The sequence below is a fragment of the Haemaphysalis longicornis genome, unplaced genomic scaffold (genome assembly GCF_048455015.1).
Source record: "Haemaphysalis longicornis isolate Haplotype H1 unplaced genomic scaffold, Haemaphysalis longicornis Haplotype H1 scaffold_12, whole genome shotgun sequence".
In the NCBI taxonomy this organism is placed as follows: Eukaryota; Metazoa; Arthropoda; class Arachnida; order Ixodida; family Ixodidae; genus Haemaphysalis; species Haemaphysalis longicornis.
The window spans coordinates 101,497,446-101,514,339 of NW_027526225.1; the positions used below are offsets into that span (position 1 = coordinate 101,497,446).

The 16,894-nt window shown below is 46.1% G+C and overlaps 1 long non-coding RNA gene across 1 annotated transcript in view; it reads left to right on the forward strand.

Moving 5' to 3' along the window:
• The first annotated feature begins 7,662 nt into the window (after positions 1-7,662).
• The window catches only part of LOC144162100 (uncharacterized), a 212,162-nt gene continuing 202,930 nt past the window's right edge, over positions 7,663-16,894 (forward strand). Inside the window, exon 1 of the long non-coding RNA XR_013320615.1 lies at positions 7,663-7,721. This is a non-coding gene — a long non-coding RNA (uncharacterized LOC144162100). The remainder of the gene's footprint in view (positions 7,722-16,894) is intronic.

Genomic DNA, 16,894 nt, shown 5'->3' on the forward strand with positions numbered 1-16,894 from the left:
AAAGCCGGTCCGCGCTACTCACCTTTCAAGGAATACATGTGCCGTTCCACGTGAAACTTGGCTGCTTGTTGCACCGCTGCAGACCTTTTCGAAGGAAAGTGCAAGTGTACCGCGCGTGCAGGCAGCTGGGGCACCGCACGGACGTGTGCTCCCGCCTCGACAACTAACAGTGCCCTGACTGTGGACAAACTTCGCCCACACCTGACCGTGTCTGTTCCTCCCCCCCCCCCGCCCCCGCCCCCCTGCCAGCAGTGCTCTCAACCACATGCTACGGCGGGCAAAGACTGCCGGCGCCGCTTTATCCCGGCCACACCAGCGGCCAAGAAAAATGGTCAAGCCAACAAGCAGGTGAGCTGGTCTGCTGTTGCCTCTCGCTATCTCACTGATCAATCCCCGCCCCAGCAAACCTACATGCAATCCCCCCTCTCACCGAAGCCCAAACTCAATACACCAGTGTGCAGTCCTCCTCCCCCTAACCTCAGCCCCTCCTTACATACCCGCACGGTGCAAGTGCAGCAACAAAGCGCAAACTCCTTGCCGGGTGGAAGCCCTCGAAGCCTCCCGTTCTGCCCAACCCCACCCAACCCCTCTGCTCCCTGCCCCAACTGAAAACCAAGTTGAAGCAACAGTTGGGACCCATTTCTCTACCAAGATAATTCCTTATTTCGAAAAACAACTGCAGCAATCCTCCCAACAAATGACCAAGCTGATAACCGATACAGCGCAACAGATAATCAAATCACTAACAGAACGTATATCCACACTGGAACAAACCCTCATCCCCGACTGCCCACCACAGGCCAAGAAAGCACTCCAGCCACATGACACCTTGCCACAATAACGTTCCACAACACCACTCTCTCCACTTGTTCTCTACCAGTGTAACTACCGCTCTTTCAAGAGTAAGAAAGCTGCCCTCGACCTTCTAAATACTACCACCACCACCACATTATTGCTCTCCAGGAGACGGATACCTCACGCATCACTCTACGGGGCTATGATGCGTTTGCTCACCCCTGCAATAACCGCGCAGCCATCCTTGTCACCCGCACCCTCACGGCTCAGGTAATCACCTTAACTTCACCGATTGGTCACGTCTTCATCAAAACCTCGCACGTCAGCCTGGCAAGCCCAGCCTGTACACCCTGAACATTTACAGCCTTCCCACTTTTCCGCTGTCATCCCTTGAGAGCCTACTTCATGAAGCGACCAAGCAATCGGGGCCCAATCCCTTTATCCTTCTAGGAGACTTCGACGCCTCCATGTAACTTGGGGCTACCCCTACGCCCCCAAAAAAGGCACAGATCTTTTACATGCCACGCAAAGTCACAGCTTCACAGTTTACAACTATCTAATGATCCCCACTCGCCTTGGAACTAGCGTCACCAGGGATACCATCCCTGATCTTACTTTTGCACGCAACGTGCCTCTACTATCCTGGGAGACCCTGCCCGACACATTCGGCAGCGATCACTTTGTCATACGCCTCACCGTTCCACACACAGCAAGTCATCGACGAATCGGAAACGCTAAGCTTACTAACTGGCAAGCCGCAGCCAAAAACACAACAGGGCCCTCAAACGCCGCATAGCCCACGTACCCTAACACGCCCATAAGTATGCACAGCAACTCCATGCCGAAAACTGGAGTACCTTCTGCGATCAGCTCGGCGGCACCCTGACCACCATGCGCACCTGGTGATTTCTTCGCCGCCTCATGGGTGCCACCCCTCCCAAAGCAGCCACCTCACAAAATGTTACCCGGCTACTTCACAACCACCCGCCCCCCCCCCCCCCCCCCCCCGACATTCTGCCTCAAATACACACCAAACTTTTTGAAACAAGCTCCACCGCCGTACGCCTCCCTGACTATACTGGTGCCCCGAACTCAACGCTAGACGCCCCATTTACGAGGACTGAAGTTGCACAAGCCCTTGCCAAGCTAACTCGGAACACCGCACCCGGCCACGACCACATCACATACGGCCTCCTCCGCAACCTCAATGAAGAACAGCTCGACTCGCTACTCGGCTGCTGCAACCACCATTGGTCTCAAGGCTCGGTACCAGCTCACTGGCGCCACGCGAACATTACCCTTCTCCCAAAGCACAACAAGCCAATCTCTATCGACAGTCTTCGCCCATTTCATTAACCTCATGCGTAGGCAAACTTTTTGAACACCTTGTCACACGCCGCCTCACCTACTACCTCGAAGAGACTGACTCACTCCCGCACACAATGTTTGGTTTTAGGCCGCACCTGTCAACCCACGACATCCACCTGCAAATTAAAGAGCAAATCATTGCCAACCTCAGCAAGAGTCAGCCCAGCTCCATTCTAGCCCTTGACGTGCAGGGTACTTTTGATAATGTCACCCATACGGCATTCTAGCCAGGTTACATGTCCTCAAATGCGGATCCGCTACCTACAATTACGTCCGTTCCTTCCCCACATACCGCACAGCGACTCTTTATCTCGGACCCCACACCTCTCACAAGTTTAACACACCAGCCAAGGGTACCCCACAGGGCTCAGTTATTTCACCCCTACTTCTCAACATTGCACTGTCGGGACTACCATCTCTACTTGACCATATCCAAGTAATTTCACACGCATTCTATGCGGAAGACCTTACCATATGGACCAACAGCGGATCTCCAGCAACCAAGAATACCATTTACAGCAAGCCATTGATACCACCACTAACTATTTGCAAACGCACGTGAGTCCCATCAAAATCTGTCCACCTTATCCTACCAGCTCGGACACGGGGACGGCCTCCCAAACTCACCCCAGACCCCACCGTCACGATTAACGCCCGGTTGGTCCCCACCGGGAAAGCCCTCCGAATATTAGGTATCCATTACCACTATGATGGCTCAGGAGCAGCCCTGCTGCCCAGACTCCAACAAACGATATCCCAACTCACCCATCTCATCCAACGCATCTGCACCCGCGTCGAGGCAACAAGGAAGCTGATGAAATCGAGGCTTCGACGGACGCCCGTCTGGTCGGGAATCACATTGAAGTACATCATAAAGAATACGCCGACCACAAGAGAAAATAAAACAATGACGTTTCGGCACCCCGAACGGGAGCCTTGTTCACACTAAAATCAGATATAGAAAGCTAAGAGTTTAAGTAGGATGAAGCACGTGACCTAAACACCTTGCGTAAGCGGGGGGAAGATTGCCGTCAGTGCGATTCAGAGTGTTTTTGTTCGTCTGTATCATTATGGATTCAAGATACAGCCTAGAGGCGAAGTCCTTCTCGGTGGCGACAACACGTGCCTTGCCCCAGTCTATCTCATGGTTTGACGATTGTGCATCTTCCGCGAGGGCATTAGTAAAGTGCCATGCGCGAACTGCGATAGATTATACATAGGGGAATCTGGAAATTTCTAAAGACGGTTAAAAGGGCATTGTAATGACGTAAAGAAAGGAAAAGTGTCCACTAATGCACTCGCGGAAGATGCACAATCGTCAAACCATGAGATAGACTGGGGCAAGGCACGTGTTGTCGCCACCGAGAAGGACTTCGCCTCTAGGCTGTATCTTGAATCCATAATGATACAGACGAACAAAAACACTCTGAATCGCACTGACGGCAATCTTCCCCCCGCTTACGCAAGGTGTATAGGTCACGTGCTTCATCCTACTTAAACTCTTAGCTTTCTGTCTCTGATTTTAGTGTGAACAAGGCTCCCGTTCGGGGTGCCGAAACGTCATTGTTTTATTTTCTCTTGTGGTCGGCGTATTCTTTATGATGTACTTCAAAGAAGCTGATACCTGTCGAATACAACAAGCAATGTTTTTGAGCCGCATCACCTACAGAACTCCATACTTGGCCCTCAAACCTCAAGAAATAGCGAACATCGACATCATCCGTAAAGCTAACAAAACTGCTCTAAAGCTCCCCGCATTTACCTCTACCGAACGACTTTTCCAACTAGGCCGGCATAACACACTATCAGAGCTCATGGAGGAGCACACCAACAACCGGTTACAACGCCTACTACTCACAGCAACCGGGCGACAAGTACCGCCAAGCTGGGATACTCCTTCCCGAAACTATGGACACCATACAACGCCTGTAGGCTGCTCATCGAAGCGCCATACACGTTCTCCCAATACGGAGGCACATGCACCCCATCTACAACGCAGGCCGACAACATCGGGCCTGCCTCTTGTCTACAAAATACGCCAGTGATCGAGAAGCCTGCTACACTGACGCCGCATGCTATCGCACTCACCCCGCAAACGCGGCTGCAGCCATCCAAGCCAATGGCACAACTCTCGCTACGGCTAGCTTCCACACCACCTCCATTACCACACCCGACGTAGCCATTGCTCTAATAGTAATAAACGCCCCTCCCTGCTACATAACCGTACTCAGTGACTCGAAAGCGGCTTTTCAGCGCTTTGAGTCAGGAAGCATATCACTCTCGCAGGAACCATACTTTCTCAACTGCCTGAACTACCCCAGACTCGCATCGTATAGATTCCTGCCCATACATCCCTTCCTGGCAATGAGGTGGCACATGCCACCGCCCGCGACCTTATCCACGGGGCATTTCCAGACGGGAGGGCGGCGCATCACTCTGTGACCCTCCGGTCCTGCACCCCTCCCTCAAACATACACGGACATCCTCCGCCAATAAGGGGGCCTCCCGCCTTACCTTTCTCCCTCCTCAACCCTCCCTTTCCACGGCGGACGCTCGCATCTGGCGCCGACTGCAAACCCACATCTACTACCATCACCCTCAACTCCATAGAATCTCACCAACTAGCTACCCCTACGACTGCCCTCACTCCCCCGATACCCCTAACATAGCGCCCCACCTCGTGCTGCTGTCCCGCCAACTCTCCACACCTCTTTCCCCCCTCGCTCGAGCAGTGGGAGAGCTTGCTGCACAGCAGACGGTTTGAAGACCAGGAGTTCCTGATCTCTTGGGCCAGGACGGCTGCGAAGGCAAGTTGCCTACGGGACTACGATGGCTACCCACAGCTCCTTCTTTTTTCTCCCTCCTTCCCCATCCTCTGCATTTCAATAAACGCTTTAATAAAACAATCAATACGACAACGCCTGCCCTATTTCCACCCTTTCACTACTCTTTCCTCTAGTCCCTCCCTTTGTGCATTCCGCTCTCCTGTGGCAGTCACTCTTCCCCTTCAGTGTTCCCTGTTCCCTTCCCCCTCATGCTTCACTTTCCTTCCCCTGTCCCCCTTATTCCACTCACCCTCTTCTATTCCCATTCCTTTATGCCTATACGTACCTCGTATGCCACCTTTTCGTCCGTCCTTCACCAATTTCACCTCTTCTCTCATATCCTTCCCGTTTATCCTCCCCTTGCTCCAATTCCTCTCCCAATCACACCTTTTATTTGGCTATTCGTACTAATTCACATCCACCTCACTATGCCGCACCTCGTCACTATCCGTTTTCGATACACTTTTAGCCTTTCTCTCTACGCTGCCTCATCTTCTCCTCCTCTACTCCCCTAACCTTACATCCCTGTATTTCTAATCACTTTTCCCAATCTGCTGTATTCCCCTTCCCCTCTTCTGTAGCGTTTACAATGCCATCAACGGCAATAATTTATTTCTCCTTCTACCCTCGTTCTCATTGTTCCCCTCTCCTATCGCACTCACAAATCGCCCTTCACTTCCTTCCATTCGAATGCTCCACACCCCGTCCCCTTCCCAGTCCACTGTTACATTTATTTTTCCTGCGGCTGCCTCTAGCGGGGCTGCTTTTTCCTGTTCACCATAAAAAACTCTCTCTCCCTCTCTCCCTCTCTCTCTCTAAGACCACGATTTTTGCCTGACGCATCCAGCTGGGCATCCGGCTGGGCCCAGCCACTTTTTGTAACCAATAGATATAACTCGTTGTGTTCCCCCCTTTTCGACTTCACAAATTGGCGGTCGATACTGGGGAACAGGGCCAGAACATGCTGAATATGCGAAACATATGATTCAGTGGCGCTCTTAACGTGCTACGAAATAGGAATACGATACACGGACTCAACAATACAGCTCAGTGCACCGACCTTCACGAATCTGCAAAAGTGTAACGGTCGTGCGATTTAACTTTTATGTTCTATTCTAAACGTAGTGGACTTAATACTCAAGAAACACATGAACGTCACCTTTTAAAGCCTTTCTTAAGGTCGTCTTTACTGCTAAAAAAGGTCGAAAGCATTTACGTCAAGAACACAAAGCTTTTATAACATTTTTTCGTCAGACAGCCTAGTTATGCGGTAGCAACTAAAATACGCGCGAAAAGGCCAATAAAGGACCGTCAAGTTGTACCCCGGTCCTTCAACGTCATTTCACGATCACATGAAATATTCATAATGGTTCCAGGTTCAGGCTTTATCAGAGGAATTCTTGGGGCGTACAACAGCATCCAAAAGGCTATTGTAAATTGCAGAGAAGAGATAGTGGGGGAATATCCATCATTGAAAATTAAGCGTAAACTCAGACAAGAACAAGAAAGGCGCTAATGTCGATGCCCTTTCTTTTTCTTGTTTAGCTTTTCACTTATTTTCAATTATTGATTCAAAGGCTGCAACTCTAGCACAAAAGATCTGTTAGGTACATTGTATAATTTGTATAGCATTTTAAAGATACCGCTCCTGCTATCGCAAATTCTTTTCAATATGTCATTTGTTTATTCCGTCAATTTAATCTTATTGCTCTGTAACTGGGGTCCCACTAAGCAGTCTTATGAGCCATGGAAGCAGGATGATATGAGTATCGCTTTTAGGGATAATACGCGAGCATGATAGATTAGGAAACCAACTAGACTCTGGAAGAGTACTCTCAAAATTAGGAGAAAGAGGACTTGGGCCGGGCATGCAACTAATGCATGGGCTACACCGCCGTTTCAAAGGTTTCCCGTAGTCCTTCGAACCAATGGGCTATCGATTGCCCCATTGTAAATACATAGGGCAAACTTGTAAGTGAGCGTTCAACTGTCAACCGAAAGTTCCCGTGTAGCACAGTCATAAGAAAATTGACAATTGATAGACTATGCAAAGCGCACATTGGCTATCAAGGATGGTAGAAAAAGTACGGGAAGACCGAAAGCCATTTCGAGGGATGAAATAAAACAGTGGGTTCGTAGAAAAGATCTAGACCTTGCAGCAGAGCAGACGTGGGGGGAAATCTACGAGAGGCCCTAATTCTTTAGTGAACATCAATTGGATTATGATAACTATAATTATAATATTTTTAACATTTAGAATGGCTACTATACGAATAAAGGTATTGGTATGGTTGCCACTAGCAGGCAAGTACGAAAGTGATGCACCTTAAGCTTTGCATGCAAAATGTCTTAGCATTGAAACTCGAGGTCCCTATTCATCACTAATTTTTTTTTCTATTCTTCCGCTGTCCCTTTTTACGTAAATGGAGATGGCCTTCATATGCTTGTACTGAATGTTGCAAGTTTTTCAAAGCTTCTCTTAAAACGACAGCACTTGAAGAATAAATGTCACATCATGGATGTAGCTTGTTGTGCGTTGCTACATTGAGGGAAATGTCATGACGTTTCATTTTTGATCAACCTTTGAGCAATTTGTGTTTACTGGCCTCAACAGCTTGCTTTGCGTTATATATATGGCATTATACTGTTTCACACGTATTTCTGCGCTTATAAATTCACGTACAACTCAGCAACTCTTCAGATTTCGGGGCAGCGTTGAAAGCCGACACGAAGGTATGTATGGGTATGATACAGTACCCGGTGATTTACGAGTGTGTTCATTTAGCAATGGGTGCAAGAGGTATCGTGTAATTAGCAAAACCCCGTGACTCGGCCCCGAATTCAGATTTCCCTTATTGGGTACCGGTTACAGCAAGCCCGAAAATTGCGATTTACTTATGCGAAACATTCCCTACAAACTCACACCCGTTTAATGTCAGACAGGGCATGCAAAGATAATCAGCAATTTCTGAAAACAAACATTTTCACATTTAACAGCTAAACTTTAAACTCCCTCCACCTCATCCCCCCCCCCTAAAGTGTCTATATTTTGTCCTGCATCCGTAGACAATAGCAAATAGTATGCGCTTTGGGGCTAAGTCCTAAGTCAGCTTTTTAGCCAAATTGTCATAATAAAACAAATAAGAAAACGTGGCGCAAACTAGACGCCAACGAACGAGAGAAGATTAGACAGATACAGGCGCCAACTTCCAACTGTTTATTCAAACGAAACCACACGAATTTATACATGACGAATCTATACGGAAACAACAACAACAAAAATAACAACCAAGGTATAATCATGCAAACAAGTGTAGATGTTAGTGACAATGGGTAGAAGGGACAAATATAATCATGCTGATAGTTGACTACCTATATTCTCCAGCGTCAAGAGAAAACTAAGGCGGTCCTAACCCGCGTGCGCGCATTCCAGGCGCAGACCAAACCGTAAAGAAAGAAGAACAGCTGCCCGTGCTAACCGATACGCTGCGTTTTAAGAACGACATTTCTTTGTCACTTAACGCAAGTGACGGCGTGTTGACGCACTTGTCATCTGCTATTTTTATAAAAACCGCCTCAGTTACCTCCCTTTACGTTTTGTATTTTGCTCTCCCCAGAAAGGCAGTCTTATCCAGGAGTGGCTCGTCAACCGCGGATCTCCCGCACGTTCATTGAAGCAACGTCCAGCTTCCCAATGTACACCCTTTTGCACTTTAAGGGGATACTGTAAATGACGTTTTTTACAGACTCAGTGTACAGCGTAGCGTGCTTTTTTCAGCATGTCTCCGGTAGCTTACTGGCCATCATAGGGCGAACTTTAGCTAGCTTGCAAGGGGTGGAACAGACAACACGCACATTCTACCTGGCTGCGACCTTCTTGACATTGTGCGAAAGCGTGTTTATGTACGGTATTACGCGCGTTTTCATTTTTGCCTTCTGCTCCTGCACCTTCTTACCGTGTTTCATCTACTGCAAAATGTTTTCAGACATACTTGTGATAGCGTCGGGAGGAAAATGGGCGGCTTCCAAGAGGCTGATCTGGCTGTTAAATTTTTGGACCTCGTATATAAAATTTTGGACAAAATTCTATTTTTGGACCTCGAAGTCAGCTTCGCAAAGGACCAAATGTGTTGGACGTACAATCCAAGCACCGAAAAAAGCCTTCTTCCATGTGACAGCACGCATTCCAAGCTGATAAAGAGGAGAATAGCCACCACATGACTTAATTCAGCTATAACAAAATTCCGCGAGCATAACCTGATTGCACGTTTTACCAATCAGATCAGCCGCTGGCAAGCCGCCCGATTTCTTCCCACCCTTTTCACCTTTTCACAAGTGTGTGTGAAAGCATTCGGCAGAACATGACACAAAGTAAAAAAGTGCATGAGCAGAAGGCAAAAACGAAAACGCACATAATACCGTACATCCACAGGCTTTCGCACAAAGTCGAGACGGTCTCAGCCATGTAGAATGTGCGTGTTGTGTGTTCCGCCCCTTGCAAACTGGCTAAAGTTCGACCTACGATGGCCAGTAAGCTACCGACCACATGCTCAAAGAAGCACGCTACGCTCTACACTGAGTGTGAAAAAACGTCATTTACAGTATCCCCTTAAAGTGCAGAAGGGAGATAGAGAGAGAGTAAATTTTTTATTGAAAAGGAGAAGAGGTCGGACTGAGAAATTGATCTTGGGCCTGCTACTTCCCTCTGGGGGGAGGGTACTGAGGACAGAAAGAGAAAAGAATGAATATGGAAGGTATGGGAAATGACACTGAAAGCAAAAAATGAACTATGTACAAGCAGTAAAACCAATAAACGTCTCACGTACAACGGGGCGCTGAATCAGATGACTACAGTTCACTTTTTAGCACATGACTATCATCCATGAAAAAAAAATGCTCAGACATTCTTTCGCAGTCTGTTCAATTTTTGTCGCAACCTAGAGGCGAGAATCCAAAAAAGAGTCACCAAGAAATGTAAGCAGAGCTTTAACGGCTAGGCTTTGCTTCCTGTTGTCAGCCCACGTGCCCAAAATCTTTTGTTCGGACAGAGGGCGAGTGTCCAAGCGTAGTAAAGCTGTCTCAAGGTTCATTCGCTCACTGGAGTACTTTGGACAAGCACTAAGCAAATGTTCGATAGTCTCAGGACAACCGCACAGAAAGCAGTCTGGGCTGTCCTCTCGTCCGATTGTGTGAAGATACTTCCGAGTCAATGCTACTCCAAGACGCAGCCTGTGTAGCAATGTCTCTTGACTTCGGCGAAGACGAGGAGCATGACTGACCCAGAACTTCCGCTCTGGATCGAGCTTGTGTAGGCGTTCATGTCGATTCTGCGGGTCCGACGAATGCAAGGCTGCAGCTTGTTTCCGTGCTCCATAGACTATCGCGTTAGCATCCTGCCTTGTGATCGGTATAGACAGGAGAGTTCTATTGTGGTGTGCCTGCTGTGCTTCTGCATCCGCCAGCTCATTTCCAGCGATGCCACAGTGACTTGGTATCCACTGAAACACCACCGTGTGGCCCTTTTCATTCAACTCTTTAAGCAGGATAGCGACATCAGTGGTCAGCTGATCGTACGCGCCTCGCTTCATTGGGTACCTTAGTACCTGCAGCGCTGGTTTGCAGTCACAAAAAATAATCCACTGCTGTGGCCTTTCACAAGAAATGATGCGGAGCGCTTCGCGTAAACCGACCAGTTCTGCTGTAGTAGACGACGTCCTGTAACCAATCTTGAAACGTTGGGTCAGGTCCTTCCCAGGCATAACCACTGCCGCTGCCGACGAAGACGCCGTGACCGAGCCGTCAACAAAAACATGCGTCGCTTCTCCGTACATTTCACTGATGTAAAATAGTTGTAAAAGTAAAGTTGTCTTAAGACCGAAGACACCATTGGGATTTTTTCCAATTCCAGGAATCGAGAGCCGCACCTGTAGATCAGGTACAACCCATAGAGGCACTTCTGATATTTTGGCGACTGCAAATCTGAAGGGAATCAAATGTTGCTGCGCCGAAATACTTCGGGAGTAGTTTGAATTCGGCCGGTCTCTGAAGACACTCGACAGTGGATGGCACTCATGTCTTGTCACATAATGAACGTGTGAGAGAGCACCGGTTGGCAGTCAGCAGGAAAATGGGCGGGCACCTCGCAGACCCCTGCAAGCGCTGTGGGTGTGAGCCACTCCTGGATAAGACTACCTTTCTGGGGAGAGCAAAACACAAAACGTAAAGGGAGGTGATTGAGGCGGTTTTTATAAAAATAGCAAGCGACAAGTGTGTCAACACGCCGTCACTTGCGTTAAGTGACAAAGTAATGTCGTTCTTAAAACACAGCGTGTCGGTTAGCACGTGCAGCTGTTCTTCTTTCTTTACGGTTTGGTCTGCGCCTGGAATGCGCGCACGCACGTAAGGACCCGCTTGATTTTCACTTGAGGCTGGAGAAGAGAGGTTGTCAACTGTCAGCAGGATTGTACTTGTCCGTTCTAGCCATTGTCACCACCATCTACACTTGTTTGCATGATTATACCTTGGTAGTTATTTTTGTTATCGTTTCCGTATAGATTATTCTTGTATAAATTAGTGTGGTTTCCTTTGAATAAACAGGTGGAAGTTGGCGCCTGTATCTGTCGTTTCTTTTCCCCTTAGTCGGCGTCTAGTTTGCGCCACATTTTCTTCTTTCTTTAAGTATGTACCAACTAGCTTCGCAAGAAGTTTTGTTATGTCCATCGCGGAGTTGTAAACATTTTGGAATTCCATTGTGGTATAAATGCACGGGCTTGAACGGGAGGACGTCAGCAGTTACTGCCCCAGGATGAAAATTGGATGCTGAGCTGCTCGTAAAGCTTAAAGAAATGCATAAAAGGGAAGCTTAAGTAATTATCTGCAGTGTATGACGACGAAAATACTATTCAGTTGTTCTGTAATCGTTATGATGCCATAATGACTTTACTGGACAACCACGCCAAAGAAATCAGAGGTTCGTCAAAAAATTGACAAGGTAAAGAAGCAAGGAGCCTCCCAATAACATCTGCAGTTCAGGTGGGAAGTAGGTACTCTTGGGTGGCGAGGTATAGGCGTTTTAACATTAACGTTCATAGCATGGGTAAAACAAGAAGAACACCTGCTAACTAAGCTAAATGTTCTCGCTACAAGATTAAATGTTACTCTCATAGCGAAGGAGGACGTTGTTACCCTACACAGGCTGCTTTCCAAACCTGGGCAGTCCTCTGTCATTGTATGTGCTTTGCATGCAAGGAACTGCGACATGCTTGGCTTGCACAAAACAGTAAGGTGTCTGTACCCGGCAATTTCTTTGCCGATATTACCTATTTTTGTAATACTGTCGCTTAAGAAAACATGCTACTCAGATGATATTAACATACTTGAACTGCGACAAAAGAAGACTTTCTACCTTAATAAGCTACTTCTACGGAGTATTTTCAAACACTTCGCTGTACAGCGCCCCACGTGACACGTGCCTTCATGCGATACAGAACGTTGATTAAACGTTGTCATAGGCTGCGCCCCGAACCTCAAACGACTTAAAACATACCAAGTCACCATTTATAACAAAAGAAAATCCCAAAAATTGAGTTCGCTTGCAATGAAAAAGAATTGAGTTAAGAAAAAGAATTGCAAATCCGTTGGGGTGCGAACCCAGACCGTCAGTGCACGTACCCAGAACTCTACCTCGAAGCCACATATCCAGAGCGGCATGGTCGCTTTAGTGGCAGCTCAATATTATAGCACAAGCAGTGACATCACAAATGTCACGTAGGGCACTGTGCAGCTAAGCGTTTGAAAATACGTCGGGGTGGCGGTGGGTCCTTCTCATATAATAACTCTTCACAATTTGACTTGCAAAATTAGAGTTTTTTCTATTACGGATGGTTATGAGGCTTTGTGTACTTGCTGTGTTTGCTTTGCTAGCGCACTCCTGACGCATTTTTTGTTTTGCATTCCTAGATCGTTCAGTAACATTTGTCAATGAAGACATTCTGAATTCAGTTCTTGGAGGAGATATCAACGTCGAAATGAATGGCAACAGTGACAAGAAGTCTGAATTCAAAATAGTATCTCCATCAAATGGGTATTCAATTCTTATAGAATCAGCAACTATAACTGTAGTTACCTCGGAGAGTATCCGTCATCTGCTTATAACCATCTACGATCTCCATCCCCAGATCCCCAGAATAACCAGTTGTGTTTAAACATGGGCCGATAGGAATCACTCGCCAATTCATATGCTCATTTAAAATTAAGTGTGCAGAGATCGCAAGTGAATGATAAGCATGTTTTTCAATGTATTACCGAAAATGCATTGGAGGCTTTCAAGCTTAAATAAGGACAAACCTACTGGGCTGAAGTGTTCCTATAACCACAGGCTGGAGTGGCATACCAGCTTTTTCTGAATAAAATCCCAGCTGTATACGACAACTGTACAAAATTTAGACAGCATAACACTCTCCGTAAGCCTTGGTTGACAAGATGCTCACTAAGGGGGCTGAACAATTACGCAAAACCAACAGACCAATTCCTTATCTCGATATTATGATGGCCCAATCCACCTGAGAGGGCATATTTATATACATGTAGCTTTAACCTACCGCCTCAAGACAAGTTCCACCGGTTCTACTTGGAGCTGCGTGTACCATTTGTTATATTTTTTTCAAAGTAGAACTGCACAACCCTTCCACTAGGTTGACATTCATAGGATACAGTCATGGAGTCAAATTGCTGTTGGGTGCGTGCTTGACTCGCCCTCCGTTGTCATGGGTTCAATTTCCAACAGGGACCAAATTTATTTAATGTTCTCTTATACTCAGTTTTCGGCTTTTTTTCGCCGTCAGCAATTTTAGGGGCCGTTTTACTGCTTCCGACGCCGCACGCCGGCTTTCCCGCGCAAATGATCATTTAAGGATTCAGAAATAAAAATAAATATTTGTTACTTTTGCTGACTTATTTACATAACGAAAATCTTTTCAGCCGAAGAACATGAAACGTAATCTCCAGTTTGTGCAATAAACGAGTATGAATATCAGGCAGTATAAAGCTTGTGTCTAACATGTTCTCTATAACATCCATGGCCTTTCCACAGGAGCTGTACCTTTTGTGTTAAATATACAGGATTACAAGGTACCGCTTGCTTTTGCAAACTTCTCAACACGTTTACATGTGCCGTGTTATTGCAAGGTTGATTTTCCACTGCACATTCATTTGTACCGTAATTAACAGTGAGCTCTATGTTTCATCATCATCACCATCATCCTACTAAGGTCCACTGCAGGACGAAGGCCTCCCCCATTGACATCCAACCACTGCTGTCCTGCGCTGCTCGAGTCGACAGTTTACCCCGAATTTCGCAATTTCATCCCTGCATCGGGTTAATGGCCTTCCCCTCCTTTTAGACCCATCTCTTCGTATCCCCTCTGTTACCCTAATTGTCAAGCGGTTGTCCGTTCATCTCACTACACGGCATTCCCAAGTCCATTTCTTTTTCTGTATTTGAACTATGGTATCTTCTACTCTAGTTTGTTCTCTGATCCAGGTAGCTCGCTTCCTGTCCCTGAGTGTAATTCCCAACATTATTCGTTCTATGGCCCGATGTGAGTTTGCTTTCTAGTTGTTCAGTAAGGTGCCAAGTTTCAGCTCCGTATGTCAACACTGGCAGTATGCTCTGGCTGTCGACTTTTCTTTTGAGTGGCAGAGGCAGCTTACTTTTGATTACTTGGGAGTGCTTGCCGAGTGCTCACCAACCCATACCTATTCGGCGCCGGATTTCTCTCTCGTGTTTGGTGTTAGCACTAACAATCTGTCCGAGGTAGTCATATTCTTTTACTTCTTCTAGTGTTTTGTTTGCTAAGCTGAAGAGGACATTTTTGGCGTGCTTATTCCTGATTACTTTAAGTTTATTCATATTTATTTTTAGCCCCACAACCGTGCTTAACAAGACTATGTCGTCCTCAAACCTCAAATGGCTCAAGCATTCCCCGTTTATCCATAATCCTATGTTTTCTCAGTCAAGATTTCTAAATACTCCCTGCAGACCTACTGTGACTAGTTTTGGCGAGATGGTATCTCTCTGTATTACTCCCTTTCTAATAGGATAATAGGAAATTCATCGCTTTGCTTGTGGAGGGTTATCCTGCCCTTGCATTACCTTATGTCTTCTAGCCGTGCATTTCGTTATGTCTTCTACATGTCTTATGTAGGCTTCCTCTATTCTTCGGTATTTAAGTGCTTCTAGACGGCTGGGATAAGTACGGAATCAAACACTTTCTTGTTATCTATAAATGTCTTGTAAAGGGGCTTATCTTTATCTTAAGCCTGGTTATTTCGACTGCAGGACAAATGCCTCTCCCAAAGATCTGCAGCCACGCCTATCGAGTGCCTGAAGGCCGATAGTGGGGTTTTATTATCATTGGGTCTTAGTTCTGCAGCGGACATAATCAGGCTTAAGACAAAGACAAATACAAAATGGATTTATTGTACTCTGAGGATTGTTCCACCACTTGATTTACGACATGGATGTGACCCATGGTTGCGTACTCCTTTCCTGAACCCAGCCTGCTCTCTGGGCTGTTGGGAAACCAGGCTTTCACATATATGGATAACTATAACGTTGCTAAGGAGCTTATGAACAACTGAGAATAGACTGATGGGTTTGTAATGCTTGAGGGGTTTGGCATCTCCCTTCTTAAGAATCAGAATAATGTGGGAGTTTTTCAAGGATATGGCACTATATGAGTATTCAAGCATTTCGAAAATAGTAGAGCAAGCTTTCCCAGTACAAAATCTCCTCCCTCCTTCAAAAGATATACGGTTATGCCATCGTCGCCTGCAGCTTTTCCCATTTTCATGCCTTTGGGAGCCTTTCCAATTTCCTCTTCATTTACTAGTGGCACATTGCAAGTTGTGCTTGTACGCTCAGTATCCTTAGTGACGTCACATTTTTTTGTGTGTAAGCATCATAAGCAGAATTAAAGACGGCTCGCACGGCTTTCTTTTGTAGTAAATGTAGTTTAGCAATATTAGTGGCGGTCGTGCGTCCCCAAACTAAGGGGCAGTAATTAACGTGAGAGAAAAAAGAGAATGGTAAATTAACAATTTTATTTTCTTTGGTAGAAAAAACTGTAACCTTGTGACGACACCAACGACGCGTGCAAGCTTGCATGAAATATTACCGAAGTGTTTGTTACACGTTAAGTGTTCCTGGAAAAAAAAACTGCAAGGGTTTTGGCATAAGGGGCAATTTTGAGGTTGGAAGTATCAATGCCATAACCTGTTGCTAATACTTGCTTTAGAATTTATTGCTTTAAAGAACACTGCTTTGGTTTTGGAAGTTTTAATCGTTAATTAATTAACTGTGCTCCAAATATCCAGTTTGTTTAGCACATTGTTTGCGCCATGAAATAATTTAGTTGTATCTTTAACAGAAAGAAGAAAGGTGTCATCTGCATAATAACAAATCTGCAAAAGTCGTCCATATTTACCAAGTCATTAATACAAAGTAAGAATAATAATGGCCCGAGGATGCTCCCCTGGGGTACTCTTAATTTAACTGCGCATAATCAAATACGTCATTGTCTATCCCCACAGCCTGACAGTGGAATTTAAGGTAGCTTTCTAGCAGAGTGAGATAGTCCCCTCAAAATCCATAATACTCGAGTTTTTCAGTAACATGGCATGTCTACTTCGATCGAACGCCTTCGAAAAATCTACTAATACTCGTAATGTTACCAGTTTATTCTCAATTGCCTGCAGAATTATTCCTTTTTGTGTTAGAAGCGTAGATCGGGTAAAAGATGTTTTCCTAATACAAACTGTAATAAGTTGTTATAAAGCCTTTCTCAATAAAAGCGTACATTCTCTCACAAAGTAGTTTTTGCAGGCCTTTTGAAAACACGGGAAGA